We start from the raw sequence: 18,837 nt of genomic DNA, 5'->3' as shown, positions 1-18,837 counted from the left end.
TATTTACTGTCTGATTCACCAATGAACCAGTGAAGTCATTACTATTTGGAGAGGATTGACTCCCTGAGCCTGTATCGCAAAATCAAAGCATTGCTCCACCTGTGTGAACTCAGTTTGTTGCACACTGCATCAGTCAAGCAGAAGTAGCAGTAGCAATTAGCCCGATTTTCATCAGTTATTGACAACACCCTACTGAGACCATGTGTCCATCATTTAAAGCAAAAAACATTAGCTGAGATGAAACCTGGCAGCCTGACTCAACACACCTATAGATTTTTGTATGAATGATGAAAGTTTATTTTATTGTTTGTGGCCATTAGAGGAACCACAGTTTTTAACACGTCTAAGGTGGCTTAAGTCCTAAACCCTTGGTAACTTTGAAATTATGTCGTTAGTTCCAAACCGTTGAAATCTGTTATCCAAGTAGGGTTGAGTAACAGGCTCTGGCTACAAATCATAACTCTGCTTTTATTTTGCCTACAGTGGATAAATCCTCCATAGTAGTTAAACTGGAGCTGATCAGGAGAATGAATATTAGAATATTCAGAATATTAGGATAGACACAATAGAGTGAAGGTAACAGGACTATAGAAACAATAGAAATGAATAATTGCCAATTCCAGCACAGGCCAGATTTATATTGATATTAATATTTATTCATTTGAAATTGTATTTGTGCAGTCATTACATATTCAGCAGAAGTAGGGCTGTGTGTAAGCTAAATAAAAAACGATGAAATCAGTTTAGCATAAAGTTGTGTGATGTATTTAAATAAGCATGGTGCACTGATAGAATTTCTGGAATATTCACATGGGAAATTAAGGGTGGGAAGCAAAACTAGTGGATTGCGTAAACAAAAGACTGAAATGATAAATGCCATATGAGCACAGATGATGATACCTGATTATTTTCTCAATTTAAGTGGCTAAAATTATATTAACACCTATCCAGGGATTTTAAAAGCGGTGTTGAATAATTACAGGTTCATAATGTCATGGGGGAGCAGTTGATTTGGAAATTTAAGAAGCCTTTCTGACTGAACATCATGTTGATTTGCTTGGCTTAAATTCAATAAATAAAACACATTTATAGCACAGAACTGAGCGGTAGAGCTGCTTTGGACAGAGGCTCTACATAATATAATGCAATGAGTGATTATAGCACTGAGTGCATCAGTAACAGGATCAGGTGAAGGCAAGATTAGAAAAGACAAAAGCCATAAGAATGTAACCACATACATAGAAATAACCAAGTTAAGAAGGACGATTGTCACCCTCTGGTGTCGATTTTGCATGTTTAAAGAATACATCAAGGATGCTATTTTAGTAAAAATGGAGATGACGGTACAATACTCTTCTTGCTTGGTATCTATTTTTTGTGTAACCAGCCAGTCAGTGTGCCAAGAGAAACAGCAGATCAGAAAAGAGAAGGTAGGACATAGATGGCAGACACACACACTAATACACACTTTTTGACTGAACTAAACCCAAATATTTCCACCCTTCCTCCTCCCTTATTCCTTTTTCAGATTGCTATATCATGCTGGCAGACAAGGCCGAAACTCTCCACTAGCATCTGCGTCTTTTTCCCTCTCTCCCTGTATGGCGCTCTGTTCATCTGTCGATCTGGCTCTTTGTCTTTTCACTTCCTTTGCGATGGGCGGTCAGACAGAAAAGCAGACCGTCTGATAGAGGAGAGCAAAAACTGAAAGAAGCAGCATCTTTTAAGGTAGTCAGACAGAGCCAAGCAGACGAGGTCTGACTCGGCAACGGGTGATGTCATCCCACAGTGTAAATGTCCCCATGGTCCTGATCCCATGATGCAACACTCTGGTGACAGTATGAAACAGGCTGCATCTGCTCCTGTAGTCTGCATCCAAAACTGCTGAGCTACCTTTCTTACTTGTTTCTCAGTCTTATTCTCCTTTTTCAACATTTTGTTAGTTTTTGCTTTGCAGCTCATTTTCTGGCTTTTCTTCAAATCTTTCTATTGCTTTCTCTTTCCTTGATCAGATCCCTCCAGCATATGCCCGGCCCCCATCTCGTGCCCACACACACCGTCACACCCCCCTCTCCCTTCTATATTTGCTCTCTACCCACACAGACCCCCTTCTTCTTGTCCTCTCCCCACTCTCCATTGGTTGTCAAGGCAGCAGGGCACCATGGCTCAGCATTATTCATGCCGTAGTCAGACAGTTCTGCCGACAGACAGACTTACAGCAGGACAGGCAGGTAAACAGCTAAGCAGAGAGTCAAGCAGGCAGGCTGCCTGAGCATCAAGTGGTCCAGCAGAGGCAGGCAGACCTCGCTATAAAGATACCAGTCAGTTCAAGAAGCACCAGTCAGATGATTTAGAAAAGTATCATAACCAAATCATGACTAAAGTTACTTAAATACACTCCCAACATAGAAATTAACCTCAGCTGCTAAAATATATTTTTCCACTTTATCCATTCATCAATTTTCTTAACCTTTTAAAGCCTCAACCATGAATTAATTTGCAGAAAATTCAAAGTTATGAAAATGGAATGCCTGTTGAACCTTTTGGCAATTAAAAAAAAATTAAATATGAATTTACATATATGAATTTTAATTTGTATCATATTTTCAAATTTTTTTCCAGTTTATTGCTTAAAATGCATTGTGCAATTTTTTTTATGTTACTGGGGAGGAAAAATGCACTCATGATGTAGGTGTCAAAAACTCAACCCCCTTAGCCAGGTCATCACAAAGAGCAGACATGAATTTACATTCAGGAATGGAATGACCATCAGCCACCGCCAAAACATGGATGACATCAAGTTGCATGCCAGTTTCAATATATGAAGACTGTATCATAATTACAACGTCTGTCAGGGTCTTTTCTCAGCAGTGCACAGAGAGTAATTTTCATGTAGTTCCATACATTCCATTTTGCAATACCCATAAAACTGCAGCTACTTAAGTGAATGTATTGTCTTAGACTTTAGTATGTACCTGTGGCCACACACAGCAGAAAAAAAACAACAGCGATAACACATTTGACACAACAGTATCTTCTTTAACACACCAGTGGCTCAGTATCTTCTGTGAAGTAATGTTTGGAGCTCTTCTACACATCACAATGATGAGGTGTTAGACAATGATTTCAGGTTTACATGGTAGAATAGTTTGTAATAACAAAGTTCTCCTCTGGATAGATCCTGCGCTCCACCTGAGTCTAAGTCATTTGGACCTCACACACATCCCATCAAATTTTAATAGACAAGTTCATCGTTATAGATATTTACTTATCTTATATATTTACTTATAGGATATTTACTTAGGGTCCTTAATTCCAAGGTAAGAATCATTCAAATAAATGCCACACGCTACCTAAATGTTGTTGACAGTGACTATCCTTTAATTACCACTTTGTACCAATCTTGTGATGGCTACTTCTGCTTCTGTAGCAACATGAAGTGTCACAAAGCTCAAACGACCTCAAAGTGGTTTGTTAAACACGTCTGAGTTCACTGTAGTCAAATAGCCTTCACAGTCACCAGAACTCAAACCAATAGAGCAGTCCTCGACGAGATTACAGCAGAGAGCAAATACTCCTTATCTGAGTTCTAAAACAGTCACAAGGACAACCTCCCATCTTTGGGTGCTACACCCAGACCTCTTCTGTGACTCTCACTCTCATCTGTCTCTGCCTCATTTGTGTATGGCTCTTGTTATAGCACTTGCTTTGCATGCAGAACAGATAAGACATATCCTTTCCCAAAACATAAAGTGCAGAGACCCTTTAAAAACCAGTGTATGACAGAAGTGGCACAGTTAAATAGTGTTGCTGCCAAGGTCTCATAAACTGGAGGTGTAAAAGCAAAATAGCCGTTCATTTGAACTGACAGTGAGAGAATCACCAGCAGTGACCCCCTGGAGCACTGAAAAGATGTTTGTGTGTACGCTGGGGTAATGAGGGGAAATCTGTGTCAGGTGTACAAACAGATTCACCCAGACAGCCGAAAGGAACAGGCAGCTTCTTTGTTTGCCACACTCTGCCTGCTGCTGGAGACAAAGGTGGAGGATCATAAAGCACACATGCACATTTACAGCATTTCCCTGACACCCACAGATTACATTAAACTACTGTAAATGAAACACGTTAGAGCGAGCCAAGCTGACCCACGCTGCCTGACATGAGAAGAATTCCAACACCCACTGGTCAGAAATGAAGGATTTGCTGTAAACGGGGAAAGGAATAAGAGGAAGACTTGAAGAGGAGCATGTGGGGGCAAACATCAAGGCCCTGCAGTGGATTCAGTGACAATGCCAACAAGCTCAGAGCTGGAAGTGCTGAACAGTGGGTGTTGAAGATCATTAACAGGCATTATGATTGTGAATATCAACAGTGCTGATACTCTAAGAAAAGCAGGAAACATTTGTACTGTGTCCCAGTTCTATTATACGTTTCATACTTTAGTGATTTTGCACTAGTGTATGCGTAAACACTTCACGTGGAGACATGCACCAGGGAGTGCAAACATTTTCCCCACCTTTGCTGTGAGAAGCACTGCCCTGTGTTGTTACCAATCTTCACCTCCTTCTAGTTCATTTAAAGTCAGTAGTTTTGCTCTTTAAGTTGAGTGTAAGTCAGCCAAACAGCAGAAGGTGTGTTTTGTCTGCATAGTTGAATGTAGGGAATCGTTCAGTCCATTGCAGCATTTTCTACATATGGATTTCACTCACTTTTAACATTTTAATCATTCTGAATGAATGATGTCAAGTGCTAGAATTGTTTTTCTCTCCACAGTCATCGTTACTGTAATGTTTGCATGCCTCAAACATTAATGATCACACCCTCGGTAATTCTCAGTTCCATTCTTTTATTCTCAGGCTTGCAGCGATAACACAGTCTGCAGCGCTAACTTGTTCATTTTTTTGTTTCCTGTTCGACCTTTCAAAATAAAACATCTGTAAACATCACAATCACCTCCTTTTTTTTTTAAACCAAACTTATATATTCAGCGAGGTGAATTATTAATCTGAACCTATGACAACGACACCTAATAAAATTACTGAACGTTCTTATTACTTGAGTTTCTCCACACCTAAACATCACTTAAACAGCACTGCGTTTGCACAGATCTGTGACTAAACACTATCAACATTCAACACTATAATACTGGTCACAGTGTTAGATTCAGGAACAACAAACATGTTACACGCAGCGTAACTTTTAACTGGTCACTCAGATATTCAAGTCTTAGATCTGATGTAATCAGACAGATGCATAGGTGCGCGTCTGTTTGATCTGACTGGGTATCTGGGCTTGTCTGTTAAGGCGGGGTCGACATGCCGTCCAGGTGGGGCATCTTCAAGTCCATGTCTGATTTTCTTGAAGAATGAGGCATTCCTGACAATTGAGTGTCCATCCCGTGTAGCTGTAATTTCAGAACCCTTAACCTTAGTCACTTTGTAGGGTTTTGCATTGTATGGTGTGGATAATTTGTTGTGCTTGGGTTGGCGATGCAGCACTGTGTCACCCGGACTTAGTGAGTGTGGTCTGGCGTGACGAGTTGCATCTGCGATCACCTTCATCTTGATCTTTGCACTATCATCCCTTGCTCTCACTTCAGCATCTGAACACTTCCGTGGAGTGGTGTTAACGAAAGGGAGCTTGGTGTATAGCTGGCGTTGAAACAGTATTTCAGCTGGTGAACTCGCTGTTGTGCTATGAGGTGTAGATCTGTACTCACGAAGAAAGATGTTTAGCTGCTGTTTCCATGGTGTGCCCTGCGTCTCGGCAACTCTCAGTGCTTTACCTAGGGTTCTCATGAATCTCTCAGCAATGGTATTCGCCTGAGGCCAACAAGGTGTGATTTTGCGATGATGGAATCCTAGGTAGTCTGCAAACTGTGAGAAAGCCTCACTGTTAAAAAGAGGACCATTGTCAGTTTTTACTGTCCTTGGGATCCCAAACATGGAGAACACTTTGTCAATTACTGGGATAACAGAAGATGCTGATGTTGAGCGTACACTTTCAACGACTGGATAGCGAGAATACTCGTCTGTGATGACGAGCAGGTATTCCCCCGTAGGGAGTGGTCCATAAAAGTCTGCACTGACACTGTGCCAGGGCGTTTCCGGTAATGGTGACATCTGCAGAGGGTCAGTGTGTGTGACAGGTGTGCTAGCTTGGCATGGCAGACAGTTTTGAACTGCAGATTCTGCTTTCCGATCGATCTCTGGGAACCATACTTTGGTACGTAGCAGCGCTTTGGTCTTGACGATACCCTGGTGCCCTTCGTGTGCCAGCTGTATTGCTCTTTCTTGTAGGATAGTTGGAATGACTATCCTCGTGCCTCTGAGGATGAAGTCAGATGAGTCGGCTACTGTTAGTTCACTTTGAACATGTTTGAATGATTTCAACATGTCAGCATGCTGGGATTTATCTGTTAGATGCCACGTGTTGTTTCTGATGTGACCGATGACTTCCTGCAGAACCTGGTCTTTCAGAGTCTCTGTTTTTATCTCGTGAAGTGTCATGGCTTTTGGGGTGGAGTGATAAGAGAAGAAATTGACATACTCTTCTGCAACCTTACATGCACGAGCACTTTCATTCTCCTGTGTTGGCACTGGATGACGTGACATAAAGTCAGCTGGATTATCAGCACCTTTTCTGTATTCCACTCTGAAGTTATATGGCTGAAGTCTCAGTCCCCATCTTTCTATTCTGGCAGGTGGTTTTGATCTTGGGTTATTCCAGATGATTTCGAGTGCCTCGTGATCGGTCACCAGTGTGAATGGATGTCCATAAACATACAAATGGAAATGTTCGCAACTCCACACAATGGCGAGTGCTTCTTTCTCTGTCTGCGAGTATCTCGTTTCCACATCACTCAGTGCTCTGCTTGCATATGCAATAATGTGTTTCATCCCCTTTTCATCTTTTTGACAGAGAATGGCACCCAGTCCTACTGGACTAGCATCAACTATCAGTTCAGTCTGTCTGCTGGGATAGAAGTAGGACATCGTCGTGTCGCTTGTGAGACTGACCTTGAGTGCCTGCAACGCAGTTTCTTGGTCTTGACCCCATGTCCAAGGGGTGTCCTTGTGCGTGAGCCTGCGCAGTGGCTCAGAGATCGATGAGAAGTCTCTGATGAACCTTGAGCAGTAATTGGCCATGCCAAGGAGACTTTTGATGTCAGCAGGTGTTTTTGGGTTGGGAGCGTTTTGAACTGCTGCAACCTTTTTAGGATCTGCTGAAACGCCACCTGCAGAGAAGATGAAACCAAAAAACTCAAGTTTCGTTTTATTAAATTCACACTTCTCTCGATTCAGAGTAAGACCTGACTCTGATAGTCGCTTAAAGAGAGCTGTAAGATTGCTGTCATGATCAGCCTGGTCCCTGCCAAAGACTATAATGTCATCACTGAGATTTTTGACTCCGTTCAGTCCTTGCAGCGTCTGATAAATAGCATTTTGGAACACTTCAGCTGCAGAAGAGACTCCAAAGCTCAGTCTTTTATAGCGCCGAAGTCCCAGATGAGTAGTGAACGTCGTAATGTAGCGGCTGTCGGGGTGTAATTCAAGTTGGTGGTATCCTGCCCTGAGATCAAGTTTTGAGAACACCGTAGATCCATTCAGCTCATGGATTACATCATCAATCGTGGGCGTGACGTGTCGTTCTCGTTCGATTGCAGTGTATGCTTGTCTCATGTCCACACATATCTGTACGTCATTCGGATTCTTTGGTTTTGGCAGTGTTACAATGGGTGAAACCCACGGTGTTGGTCCTGTAACCTTTTCAATAATGTCATCAGCTTCTAATTTCTGAAGTTCATCCTCCACTTTTTGACGTAAATGAAAAGGAACACGTCTGTGTGGTTGACAGGTTGATTTTACATCTGTGTTTATGTGCAGTTTCACTTGAAAATCTTTGAGTTTTCCAATTCCCTGGAAAAGTTCTGGGTGTTGTTCTACTAGCTTGTCTGCAACAGAACGTTGAGACTGAGAAGAGACCGCAGGCACAATATGGAGGAGTCCCAAGGTTTTTGAGGTTTCAAAACTCAAAATATTGAAACCTCCTCCTTTAATGACAAAGAAGGAACACCTAACTGTTTTGTCTTGTTTTTCCACACTGCACCTGAATGCACCACACACAGGGAGAGACGTAGATGAGTGGTATGGGTAAATCTTGATGTCTGTAGACGTCAAAGTAGGACGTGGTGTCAGTTTGTTGTAGGTAGCTTCAGTTAAGCAGTTAGCAGTGGCCCCAGAATCGATTAGCACCTGTATCTGGGTGCCCATTACTCTGATTTCAGTATGTGGGAGTTTAGGATGTTTAGCTGTGTTCACCACATATACATAGGCGTCATCACTGCTGGATGTGTGCCCTGTCTCCACATGTGCAGTGCTATCTGTTACTTGATGAACCGTTTGCGGTGGCAGATTTTTCTTATACTTCTTTCCACAATGTGTCTCTTTTCTCTTTGAGCGACATTGCTTTGCAAAATGATTGTATTTGCCACAAGAATTACAGATTTTGTCTTTGGCTGGGCAGCCTTGCTCATGAGGATATCTGCCTCCACAGTTTCGACAGCGGTTATTCGGCTGCCATGAGGGTGTCCATTTGTTTCTCGCCGTGGTATCACGTCCTGTTTTGTGCTGTACTTTATTAACTGCAGCTGTCTTGTCAGCTTCCATCCCTGTAGCTTGCAATTCAGACAACTCACATGCACGCCCGTGATTTAATAGATCATCCAACGTTAAATCAGGTTCTCTGAGTGCTTTTCTACGCAGCTGTGATGATGTACAGCTTTGGATAATTTGTGTTTTGATTTCTGCAGTCATGTCTGCAAACTCACAGTTTTTGGCTAGAATCCTAAGCCTGGTGTGATAGTTGTCCAACGTTTCACCTGACTCTTGCACCGCTTTCCTGAACAGATAAATCTGATACTGCACGTTTTTCTTAGGCGCAAAGTACGCTGACAATTTCTGTTTTGTATCTGCGTACTTGTCGCCATCCGTTGCTAACGTGTCGTAAACGTCATGCACTTTTTCACCAGCCACATGCAGCAATAATGCTCTTAATCTTGCATCTCCAGTAATATTCATTGCGGTGGTGTAGTTTTCAAACCTCTGAAGCCATTTCGTCCAGCGAGGTCCGACGGAACCGAGGTCGGTCTCCGTGTCGAAGGGTGGAAGTGGAGTAGCGTGTGCAGCCATGTTCTTGTCTCTTAAGCTCCGGGTAGGGCAACTTTCTTCGTCTTGCTTTGGTTGTAACCTTTACTCTCGTCGCCAATGTAATGTTTGCATGCCTCAAACATTAATGATCACACCCTCGGTAATTCTCAGTTCCATTCTTTTATTCTCAGGCTTGCAGCGATAACACAGTCTGCAGCGCTAACTTGTTCATTTTTTTCGTTTCCTGTTCGACCTTTCAAAATAAAACATCTGTAAACATCACAGTTACCAAATAACCAAGGCCTTTGCCATCTCAAGTCTAATGTTGTGCTGTCTTACTGGCCAGGTTGATGTTGAGACAGTCCAGAATATCATTCAGATTTTTTGAGGACACTGATATGCAATTCTTTTTGTTTTACTTTAGATGGCAGCTTCTTGTATTTAGAGTAATTGAAATCTATATTTCTAAGATCATACATTCATTTCTTTTGAAATGCACTGATTGCAGTTCCTGCTGTTAGCTTTTAATAGAAGTTCGTATTTGAACTTTCATCATTCTCACTGAGAGAGATGACATAGTCCCAATTAATCCTGCTTGCCCAGCTATTTAAAAAGCGAACCATAAAAGGCTGTCATTAAATTGTCAAATGCTCACAAGTTCTCTGCTTTACAATCTATATAAACAGTTTGTAGTTGTTTGCATTGAATATAAAACAACAGGTAGCAACAGGCTAATAATTCATGATTCATCTATAATACTCTACCTGGGAAAAAATGTAACTAATGGGTAACAATGGGTAACAGAGCCTCTAAATATCACAATGACAGTGGTAAATGCACTGGTTCGAAGAAGCTTGAAAAGCTTGGAAAGAAAGAAATTCCAATTAAAATTTGAGCACCATAAAAAAGCTAAGCTATTTTTACTTAATCACAATTTGAGACTGTATGGAGTAGCATACCTACCTGTCCAGTAGCCACTTGCAGGAGTTCATTACAGGCAACTAGTGATAACAAATTTGTACAGGGCATAATGTAAAACTGTCACGGCGGGGCGAGCTACGCACAGTAGCTCGGCGTGCCTGTGTAGCGTGCTGACTAGACCCAAGCGCGGCTACGGCTAGCGGTGGGTTTGGAGCAGACACGCAGTTATTCTAGTAACGATCAGTGCACGAAGCGTGGCTTCGGAACTGTCGTTACAGACAGAGAGCGAGCGGAGCCGGGAAGAGAAAAAGGATTGAAGGGAAAAACACTCACGGTTGCTGAATCAGGCGGAGACTGACGTCGGCAGAGTTTCGGAGCTCCTGACACGAAGAGAATGATGTCTGAGCAGCGAACAGGTGGGTGGCGTCTCTCTTTTAACCCCGGCCCCGTGATCAGCTGATCACAGCTGATCACCAGCTGACAGGACCCCCCGAGCACCGGCACCCGACGGGCCAGGACGGCGGTGACGGAAATCCGAGATGAGGGAAGGATCCAAGACGAAGCGGGACGGCACCCAGGAGCGCTCATCAGGGCCGTAGCCAGCCCAGTCCACCAAATACTGGACCCCCCGGCCCCGGGGACGGGCATCTAAGATCCGTCGGACAGTGTAGACAGGACCCCCATCGACGATCCTGGGCGGGGGCGGGGCCCGGGAGGGGGGCGCCAGCGAGGAAGTGACGCGCCGCTTAAGCTGCGAGACGTGGAAAACCGGATGGACCTTCATGGCGGGTGGAAGCCGGAGACGGTAAGCCACGGGGTTGAGCCGGGCAGTGACTTCGTACGGGCCGACGAACCAGGGAGTGAGCTTCTTGGACTGACCGCGCAGCCGCAGGTGCCTTGTGGAGAGCCAGACGCGGTCCCCCGGCTGGAAGGGGTGACCCGGGCGGTGGCGGCGACGATGCTGCCGGGTGTACAGAGCGTTGGCCCGGGTCATGGCAGCCCGCGCCTTGATCCAGGCCTGACGACAGCGGCGGACCATCCGTTCAGCAGCAGGCACGTCGACCCCCGCTTCCTGATGGCTGAAGATAGGAGGATGAAAACCATGACAGACCTCAAAGGGCGAGAGACCGGTGGCGGAAGAGACGTGAAGGTTATGAGACAACTCAGCCCACACCAGGTAACGAGGCCAAAGCGACGGTTGGGCGGAGACGAAGCACCGTAAGAAGTGCCCCAACTGTTGATTGGTCCGTTCAACCTGCCCATTGGTCTGAGGGTGATAACCGGACGAGAGGCTGGGAGATGCTCCTATCAGGCGGCAAAAGGCTTTCCAGAACCTGGCGGTGAACTGGGGCCCCCGATCGGAGACTATGTCCTTGGGGAATCCGTGAAGCCGGACGACATGGTCCAGGAGGAGCTCGGCCGTCCATTTGGCGGAGGGGAGGCCGGCCAGGGCGACCAGGTGCACCGCCTTAGAAAACCGGTCCACAAAGGTGAGGATGGTGTCAAGACCGTCCACAGATGGGAGGCCGGTAACAAAGTCAAGACCGACATGGGACCAGGGCCGTCTCGGCACAGGGAGAGGGCGAAGGTCGCCAGCGGGCGGCTGGGTGGAGGACTTGGCCCGAGCACAGGTGTCACAGGCGGAAACGAAGTCATGGACGTCCCGAGTCATGGAGGGCCACCAGAAGGCACGACGGAGGAGCTGGAGGGTCCTGTCGGGCCCTGGGTGACCAGAGAGCGGGGAGGAGTGAGCCCAGAGCAAGGCCTCCTGACGGCACCGGGATGGTACATAGAGCCTCCCAGCCGGGGTGTCAGGCGGAGGCGGTTCGGCGGTCAGGGCATCCCGGATACAGTCCTCCAAGGGCCACCGAAGGGGGGCAGTGAAACAATGAGACGGTAGGATAGGTCCAGGGTCTGACGTGAGGCTGTCCTGGGCGAACTGCCTGGAGAGAGCGTCTGCCTTGGTGTTCTTGGAGCCAGGGCGGTAGGCGAGGTGGAAGTTGTAAGGTTCGAAGAATAAGGCCCAACGGGCCTGCCTTGGGTTGAGCTGCTTGGCAGAACGAATATGGATCAGGTTCTGGTGATCAGTCCAGATCAGAAACGGTTCTTTCGCTCCCAGGAGCCAATGCCGCCACTCTTCCAAGGCCCACTTGATGGCCAGGAGTTCCCGGTCGCCGACACCGTACCGTCGCTGCGTGTCAGAGAATTTCCTCGAGAAATAGCAGCACGGGTGAAGTTTCCCATCCGGGCCGTGTTGAGAGAGGACGGAGCCAGCGCCAACATCGGAGGCATCCATCTCCACCACAAAATCACCGGCAAGATCAGGGTGGAGCAGGACGGGAGTGGAGCAGGACGGGAGCCGTAGCAAACCGGCGGATAAGGTCTCGGAATGCCTGTTTCGCACCAGGGGGGAGGCAGAAGGGCTTGGGCAGGTTAGCTGGTTTGGTGAGGGATGTCAGTGGGGCGACAATGGTGCTGAAATTGCGGATAAAGCGCCGATAGAAATTGGCAAAGCCCAGGAAGCTCTGTAGCTGCTTAAGGCTGGAGGGCTGAGGCCACTGGGTCACGGCTTGGACCTTTTGCGGGTCCATGGTCAGGCCATTGGAGGAGATGGTGAAGCCCAGGAAGGTGGTGGACCGCTGATGGAAGGCACACTTTTCCAGTTTGCAGAACAGCTGGTACTCGAGCAGCCTGCTCAGCACGGCCCGCACATGGCGAATATGGTCCACTTCGGTGCGGGAGTAGATCAAGATGTCATCCAGATAGGCAAACACCCACCGGCCCAGCATGTCCCGCAAGACATCGTTGATCAGATGTTGGAAGACAGCAGGGCTGTTGCAGAAGCCGAAGGGCATCACCAGATACTCCCAGTGCCCGTTAGGGGTGATGAAGGCCGTCTTCCATTCGTCCCCTTCCCTAATCCGCACCAAATTGTAGGCGCTGCGTAGGTCTAGTTTGGTGAAGATGCAGGCCTGGGAGAGGGAATCGAGTATCGATAGCAGAGGAAGAGGATGGCGGTTCTTAACAGTGATTTTATTCAAGCCCCGGTAGTCTATACAGGGGCGAAGCCCGCCGTCTTTCTTCTTGACAAAGAAGAATCCCGCAGCTGCAGGGGAGGTAGAAGGGCGAATGAAGCCCTGTTGGAGAGCCTCAGTGACGTACTCCTCCATGGCTTTGTTCTCTGCGGGTGACAGCGAGAACAGGCGACCACGAGGAGGGACCGCTCCCGGGAGGAGCTCGATGGCCATGTCGTAGGAGCGATGAGGAGGGAGAGCAGAGGCTCGCCTCTTACTGAAGACCTCAGATAGGTCATGGTAAGCCGGAGGGATCTTATCCAGATCAATGGGCTCCGGGGGTGACGCCTCTTCTGACTTTGAGTCCTTTCCAGTGCGGAAGAGAAGGCAGCGGCGTGAACACTGGGGACCCCAGTCCAGGATCTGGCAGGAAGACCAGGAGACGTGGGGGTCATGTTGTCGGAACCAGGGGTATCCGAGGATGAGAGGAGAGGAAGTGGCCGAGACTACTAAAAACCGGATCTCCTCCTGATGATCCCCGACAGACATGCGGACTGGCTGGGTCTGGAACTGGATCGGGTAGGGTTGGAGTGGTCACCCGTCTACTGAGGTCACCGGGAGGAATCGGTCGACGGAAGTCAACGGAATGCGAAGCCGAGAGGCCAGTTTTTGATCGATGAAGTTCTCAGCGGCTCCGGTGTCCAGGAGGGCTTCAGATGAGAGCCATTGGTGTTTCAGGTGAAATGTTACCGGTAACAGAAAACGAGAGGGGTCAGAGGAGTGGGAAGGGCCAGGTGGGACACCCCCGCAGTCTACCTGGCGTCGTCGTTTCCCGGCCGTAGCGGGCACTGGGGACGACGGTGTCGAGCTGATCCACAGTAGGCGCAGAGGCCCTCACGCCAGCGTCTCTCTTTCTCCTCTTTGGGGAGTCCACCCAGCTGCATGGGCTCCTCGCTGGATGTGCTGCTTGGGCTAGCCGTGGCTCCATCAGAGGGGGGTGGAGGTCGCGAAGACGTGGTCCTCTGAGGCTGGAAGGGTTTGAAGGCCCGAGGGGTATGGCGAGGCCGCGACATCACACGTTGGTCAATCTTCAGCGCGAGGTCCACGGCCTCATCCAGGGTTTTAGGGGCCTCACGGCCGGTCATCTCGTCTCGGATGTAGTCAGCCAGTCCCTCCAGAAAAATAGAGCGCAGAGAAACGTCTCCCCACTGTAGCTTAGCGGCCAGGGTGCGGAATTGAGAGGCAAAGTGACAGACGGGTCGGCTGCCCTGGAGTAGATGAAGCAGCTGTGACTCCACTTCCACTTCGCTGCTCGGGGGAACAAACGTCTTTTTTAATTCCTCCACAAACAGGGCATAGTCATTGCAAGCTGCCGATTTATTGTAGTAGAGAGCCGCGGCCCATTCCTGAGCCTGGCCAGACAAGAGAGAGGTTAGCAGTGCAACCTTTGCACGGGCGGTGGCGTATTTAGTGGGCTGACACTCGAACAGCATGTCTAAAGTGGCAAGCAAACCATCAGGCCGGCCATCAACTCCGTTCCACTTGTCTGGTAGTCCGATCCGGGGTTCCACGCTCACCGGCGCCGGCTGACGTTGCAGCGAGGTGACGGAAGTGGAAAGTTGGAGGACAGTTTCGGTGAGGGACTCCACTTTTGTGCACATCCGATCTACCACACCGCGAAGATATAGAACTTCAGCTCTCAGCCGTTCGAATTCCGCTGGGTCTATAGCAGGCTCAGACATCCTGTCACGGCGGGGCGAGCTACGCACAGTAGCTCGGCGTGCCTGTGTAGCGTGCTGACTAGACCCAAGCGCGGCTACGGCTAGCGGTGGGTTTGGAGCAGACACGCAGTTATTCTAGTAACGATCAGTGCACGAAGCGTGGCTTCGGAACTGTCGTTACAGACAGAGAGCGAGCGGAGCCAGGAAGAGAAAAAGGATTGAAGGGAAAAACACTCACGGTTGCTGAATCAGGCGGAGACTGACGTCGGCAGAGTTTCGGAGCTCCTGACACGAAGAGAATGATGTCTGAGCGGCGAACAGGTGGGTGGCGTCTCTCTTTTAACCCCGGCCCCGTGATCAGCTGATCACAGCTGATCACCGGCTGACAAAAACAACATTCATGTTGTATTAAGCTTGTATTAACGAATTTTGTGTTCCCAGAAAAAAGATTGTTCCATTAAGACTCACCATAAAAACTATACTTATAGCTATATTATCACTACTTGTTATGTTAGAATATTACAGTCTTTGAACTTGAACATCAGACATGGCTGACCCCCACCGTGCCGGACCAGGCCGTAACTCCGTCGGATTCATTCTTTGTGCTCCGCGCGGACAGAACGGCAGAGTCGAACAAAACCAAAGGTGGGGGAGTGTGTTTCATGATAAACAGAAAGTGTTGTGATGCCAGGAGCATTTCTACTCTCTCCAGCGGCTGCTCGCCACATCTGGAGTTCCTGAGCATTAAGTGCCGCCCTTTCTATCTGCCCCGTGAGTTCACCTCAGTCATCGCCACGGCGGTCTACATCCCACCCCAAGCGGACACAGGTATGGCTTTGTCCGAATTACATGATGTGCTGAGCTCGCTTCAAAACAAGGACCCGGGCGCAGCCCTCATTGTAGCAGGAGACTTTAACAAAGCGAACCTCAGACAAGTCATGCCAAACTTTTACCAGCATGTCTCGTGTCCAACGAGAGGGGATCGAATTTTGGACCACTGCTACACGCCATACAAGCAGGGCTACAAAGCTGTCTCACACCCGGCTTTTGGGAAGTCTGACCACAACGCCATCTTCCTCATTCCCCAGTATAAACAAAGCATACGGAGGGAAGACGTGACCAAGAGGGAGGTAAAACGGTGGACTGCCCAATCAGAAGCTACGCTACAGGACGCACTCAACGACGTAGACTGGGACATGTTCAGAGCATGCGTAGTCGACATCAACGAGTTTACGGAAGTAGCAGTATGCTTCGTCAATATGCTAGCGGAGGAGATTATCCCCACTGCGAGAGTCACCACATTCCCAAACCAGAAACCGTGGATGGACAGATCGATCCGCACTGCAGTAAACGCCAGGACCGCCTCCCTGTGCCCAAGAACAGCAAACCCTCATCCCTGAACGATTACCGGCCAGTTGCACTGACCTCGGTAGTAATGAAGGTGTTTGAGAGGCTGCTGAAGAACATCATCTCCTCCTCCATCCCAGACACCACAGATCCGCTGCAGTTCGCCTACAGATCCAACAGATCCACAGAGGATGCCATCGCCCACGTCCTACACACCACTCTCAGCCACGTGGACAAGAAACAGGGTAACTATGTGCGAATGCTGTTTGTTGATTACAGTTCAGCGTTTAACACAATAGTGCCCTGCAGACTGTTCACAAAGCTGAGGGATCTGGGACTTAACAGCCGTCTGTGTGCATAGGTGTTGGACTTCCTCACTGGCAGAACTCAGGTGGTGAGGGTGGGCAGGTGCTTCTCCAACAGCATCACCATCAACACAGGAGCACCTCAGGGATGTGTCCTCTCGCCACTGCTCTACTCCCTCTACACTTCAGACTGTGTGGCCACCCATGGCTCCAACACCATTGTGAAGTTTGCTGACGACACAGTGGTGTTGGGTGCCATCTCCAACAACGATGAGGCGGCCTACATGGATGAAGTGAAGAATCTGGCATCGTGGTGCCAGGACAACCACCTCCAGCTGAACGTCAGCAAGACCAAGGAGCTGGTGGTGGACTTCAGAAGGGGTCAGCACAGAGACTACAAGCCCATCATCATCAATGGAGCTCCAGTGGAGAGGGTGCAGTCCTTCAAGTATCTTGGTGTCCACATCTCCTCAGACCTGACATGGGCTGCCCACATTCAGGTCCAGACCAAAAAGGCTAGGCAGCGCCTGTATCACCTACGACAACTGAGGAAGTTCAGGGTCTCTCCAAAGATCCTCAGGATTTTCTATACAGGCGCTGTGGAGAGCATCCTCACACAGAACATGACATCGTGGTTTGGGAACAGCTGTGTGAAGGACCAAAAAGCTCTCCAGAGAGTGATCCGTACAGCAGAACGCTGCTGCAGGATTGCTCTCCCCCCGCTTCAGGACACCTACACCAGGAGATGCCGGACTAGAGCAGCGCAGATACTGAAGGACCCGTCCCATCCAGGCAACAAACTGTTCCAACTTCTGCAATCTGGTAGAAGGTTCCGCATCTTCCGGGCAAGGACAGAGAGACTCAAGAGGAGCTTCTATCCCCAAGCCATCCGTGCCCTAAACACACACACCCGCCCTCTCACATCATCTATAATTGACTGAGACAGGACTCTCTTCCAGACACTCTAAACCAAGGCACAATGTACATTTCAATTCCTTTAATTTTAAATATGTTTATATTGTCTATCCTGTAAAATAGTCAGATGTCTATTCATATTAATGTACAGAATTCACCTGCTTGCTGCTACTACTGCACATTCACCCAGTGTATATACTATATGTATGTATATATATATATAATGTTCTTCCTCTACACCCCCAATTTTTGCACATGTCGAGGAGCGTGTCAGGCTACATTTCACTGTGTGTTATACTTGTATAACTATGCATGTGACAAATAAAGAACCTTGAACCTTGAACCTTCTGTCCGTCTTAACAGATAGAAGATGATGATTTCAGAACCACAAAGTTTTCTTGGTTTCTTTCAAGAATATTGGCCAATAGTTTTCGATTTTGTGGTCATCCTTATGACATTTTCAGCTGAAAACCTTGAGTCTCAGGTGGGGATAAGTTCCCATTCTTTGACTTGAATGTGACAGCAGGCTTAGCGTGGCCATCCTCTTCATCTCTGGATCCATTCTCATCAGTCATTTCGTGGCCTGGATTATATTCCTCGCAGTCTTCAGCTACTGATTCTTTCTCTTCTAATTCATCCTCACTATCAGTTTCCTGGCTTCTCTGCTCCTAACTAATGTGGTGATCAAATGTGGATTCAAGAGCCTCGTTTAGGGTATATTGTTCTGCCATGATGCAGCCGCACAGTACAAGTGAGCAAGGCCTCAAAAAAGCATTATACACTAAGGCTACGAGAAAAGTTCAATGCTATTGAAACAATGTTGCAACTGTATATGAGAACTGCCAATACAGGAGTTGTTCTAATAGAAGATAGCATCTAGTGGGCATAGACTTCTGCAGTGGTTGCCAGGGAACCCAAGGTGTCTATATGTGTGTATGTGCACATATGTGGGTGCACATGCATCCATTCTTGCGTGTGCGCATATGTCCATCTGACCAGTGGGGATGTACCTGAATTCAGTTATTTACACTAATTGTTATCTCTTCCATTAATTTCTAACGATCCGTCATTGTTGACCAGAAACATTCGGAGTGTACAAATATTCAATAAAACCCACAACATTTACATTTTTTTGTGTGTTGAAATCCTTTTTGTAGACAAAGTCATGTAATCTTAGGTCAGTCTGATCACATTAATTACATTTTTCAGAGATAAAACCTTTAAATCAGTGAAATTTGACTGGAACACAACACGAGGGTTATTTCTGACAACTTGTGCACTGTCAGCAGATGTGTGAGTGTGTGTTTTTGGCTCTTGATACTGAACAACTGATGATGCCTTCTAATCTGATTGTTGTGATTTTCTCTTCATTACTGTATTTACTTGTTATATAAAACACGCCTTGAAGCGACTGTAGATTTGGCGCTATATGAATAAAACTGAATTGAACTGAGTCATAGAGAAC

Source organism: Diplotaxodon limnothrissa, linkage group LG17, assembly GCF_057381915.1.
Source record: "Diplotaxodon limnothrissa isolate DT_005_m linkage group LG17, D_limnothrissa_male_GT1.1, whole genome shotgun sequence".
NCBI classification, from domain to species: Eukaryota; Metazoa; Chordata; class Actinopteri; order Cichliformes; family Cichlidae; genus Diplotaxodon; species Diplotaxodon limnothrissa.
This window is presented reverse-complemented; position numbering follows the sequence as displayed.